Below are 3923 nucleotides of genomic sequence, written 5' to 3' on the forward strand. Positions count from 1 at the left end.
ACCCAACAAAATATGAACACTCGTTCAGCAACACAAATTATCTGTATTGTCAACCGCCTTTGGTAAAAAGCAATATAATGTAATTGCTACAAAAATATATAAAGATTTAATACCAAATATAAAAGACTCAAAATGTAAAATCAATTTTAAAATAAAAAAACATTCACATAAAAATAGTGTAGCGAGAGATTATTGAAAAGTATATGGAGATTAATAAACGTACTACGTTATATAAATGGTACACATATTATTTATATTTTTATGTATTTAATTACTTTATATTTGTTTTTTATTATATATTATTTATTTATTTATTTAATTTTACAATACGCCCAAGGGGCGTAAATATACTTTATTATTTATGTTTAAGTAACACGTACCATAGAACTACTAATGCTTTAAAAGATTTTTAAAAATCCAGCTTATAACAGGCTGAGCCATGTTAAATGAAGACCATCCCAAACAAAGAAAATTTATTATTTTTTTTTTTTATATTTAAATTATTTATTGACAAATCTTGATTCCATTGTAATGATGTAAAAGCTAATTTTTACATAAAAGTTATTTATTTAAAAATACTTGGTACACTTCCACTTATTTATTTTGACCAATTAGCGCTTTCACCCTCTAATGGACATCTTCAGACTAGTGAATATTATACATAAATAAATAAAACTAAGTCTTATCTTAAGTATCAGTATATTTAAAAATAAGTTGAGAAATATACAATGCGCAATATTTTAATGGAACAGAGTGAGACAAATTATTGAGACATGACAAAACAAAAACAAAAACTCACCCTTATTAGCCCCTTTAGTTGGACCCCTGTACATTGTAATAAAACAATAAACGCTTTTCATATAATAGATTTTTCTCTTAAAGTACACCGTCAACACATGTTTCAATAAGAGAACACTTCGTTTTCATTTTTTATTCACTAGTTTTATATATATTCCCTGTTATTAAATATGTTTACTTATTTTATGCAATAAATTTATAAAAATAAAGATAGTTATAGAAGCAGAGACTAAAACTGATAATCTCAGCATGGAATTGAAACATGAGAAGTGAAAAAAGATACGTCTAACTGTTAAAGCGATTTTTGGCTACCTCACCTACAAACATAGTTAGCGTTTTATTTGGGTTTATACGTGAACCTTCATCCTTTGTCTGAGATTCTATATATTGCTTTTCTGGTGCTTTCAGGTCGTCAATTACAATTTATAAATTAAATATATTTGCAATGTTATTATTAGAACACACATAACAATATGTATGATATGTGTGCCCTACTTTAAGATTTAAATAAATAAATAAATAAATAAATTGAGAAAATATAGTCGTAAGTAATTTACATAGAAATGATATCAACACTTGAGACATTCTGCCATGGTATAAGTATCACGGATCAATGGTCTGAGGTTCAAACTCACCACTTAATGAGGAACATCAGCCCTACGGAAAATTGGATACAATACATGTTTAATTGCGCGCGGTATTTTACCTAATTTTTTTGAGCATTAAATTGTAAAGCAAATTTTCTCAAAAATATAAAAATAATAATTTTTTTTTGGAAAAAACGAACGATTTTGAACTATGCGACGTCACTAGTTCAGACGAATCAAGCAATGATAAGGACCATGGACCAATGTCAATGGACCAAATAAAAACGCGCGTTGCCTAGTATGTGAAATTTTTCTACCAAATGAATTTCTCCACAGCAATAAAGGTTTTGGCTTTTTATGTATATAATTTTATTTCACGTTTTACAAAACACTTAGGTTTTTAAATATAAATACCTCACTGGGTAAAACTCGTGTTGGAGGCATTTATTTACATGATTTATACTTATGGTGTCCAAAAAATTAATATAAAATAATACATATTGATACTTAAATTTCTATAAAACTTCTATAAAATCAACTGCTGGAAGAATTATAGAAATATGGATGTTCAAACATAGGCAAAATGCTAAAAGTTACACAGTGCGTAAAGTGGCCACTCAAACCAGCCAATGACAGGTCATAATCCCTGTAAAGCCAATGACAGGTCACTTCCATGTTCCTTTCTGTAAAATATTCTCCGTCTCTGTTGTTATTTGTTAATTCATACATATCTTCAATTATAGAATTAAACCAAATGGATTGAATTACATTATGTAATTGTTTAATATTTATTTCATTTATTTATAAACACGGTTTTTCAGGGCCATACCCCGAAATTTCAGAGAAACGTTCTTCATAGTAAGCGTTTATAAAAATCCTAATATTTTTTTTCCAAAAAGCCAATTAAAAGTAATTAATTGAAATCTGTAATCTCAAAATGAAGTAAATCCTTCATTTCTCGGACAAGAAGTCCCTCCACCAAACCCCTATCCCTCTCTCACCCAGCGGCTTCCCTTGTCTGCGTCTGGTGCGTATTGCTTCGTTCGTCGATTTTAAGGTCGTTTTTTTTACAAAGATTTTTTTTTTAAATTACAAAGAGTTTTCGAAAGCTTACTATGAGGAATATTCTTCTGAAGTTTCGCGGTCTGGCCTTCAAAACCTATAAACAATACTATGAAAAATAAGTTATACGTGTGTAATTATTAACTATAATTTATTCCCATGAGATTATTCGCAAAGTTGGAAGAGTATCATAAAAATTGACAATTTTGTTATTTCAGCTCTATATTATATTATATTTTCGACACATGCGGGCCATAGGTGTGTGGTATGTTGCATTACTTTAAAATAAAGTCAGTTTAAATATGTTCCGAAGTCTAAGTGTTCTCAATCCCGCAATTATTTTCATTTTATTGAGGAGGTTAGTATTTACTTTATAGTTAAATATTTAATTGTGAAATTTCGTATCGAAATCAAAGCGGCGTTTTATCGGGGAATCGAAATGAAAACGAGTTAGAAGTTGTTCGTTATTTGAATTTGAACGTGGGTAAGAAATTCGGGACTTTTATTAAAAGTACTTAAGAACTTTTTTTTATACATTCTATCGAGTTTATATGATTTTGATTTTGCGGACTCTATACGCATGAAGTATACTCAATATTACTGCGAATCAAACTCATAATATACAGGGTGTTCTTTGAACCCTGTCACATCCGAAATCACGATGATCAGTACGATCAAGAAGACATATTGGCACATAAAAATACATTGTTAGAACGAATAAAATTGACAAAAAAAATATTAAAAAAAACAAATGGTTGCTTACTTCTGCAGGGTGAAGCGAGGAGAGGAGAGGGGGGAGTCTGATACACCGTCAACCACGTGGCCCCCTCGCTTCTCCCCTGCAGAATTAAGCAACCGTATGTTGTTTTAAATTATTTTTTGGTTTTTAATTCTGCGTTCTAAATATTGTTTTTAATATGCAAATATGTCTTCTTGCTCATACTGATCATCGTGGTTTCGGATGTGACAGGGTTTAAAGAACACCCTGTATAGACATACAACAGTTTCTGTTTTTTTAAGGTTCGGTGACTCTTTTAAGGAATCCCAGTTGTTTCAGTCACTTACCCCGATTCTTTATAATGTTAACCCTACTTAATGATTTGTTACCGATAATGTAGTAAAAATTATAGGGTTTATTTAACGAGTAAAACTGATGGAGTAGCACTTTCAAATGTTTAATTGCATATCGTTTTTATAGTACAAACTCAATTAAGTATGCATATCAGTCTGCAATTCATCACAATCAATATTATCAGTTTTATTAAATGTTTTAAGGTCATTAGCGTTCAAGAGAGACATACGTTCTAATTTATTTGTAAAGAATTTTAGAAAAAAATTAAGTGGTAAATAAAAACAAGGTTATTACAATAAATGAAATAAATAAAACAACTTTGTTTTTAACCACTAATTCTTATTTTTCACCGACCGGTTTCAAAGCAAACAAGCTTCTTTGACAAGGTTTACGTAACTAATGAA

The sequence above is a fragment of the Micrasema longulum genome, unplaced genomic scaffold (genome assembly GCF_059751315.1).
Source record: "Micrasema longulum isolate JH-2025_06_02 unplaced genomic scaffold, ASM5975131v1 h1tg000131l, whole genome shotgun sequence".
NCBI classification, from domain to species: domain Eukaryota; kingdom Metazoa; phylum Arthropoda; class Insecta; order Trichoptera; family Brachycentridae; genus Micrasema; species Micrasema longulum.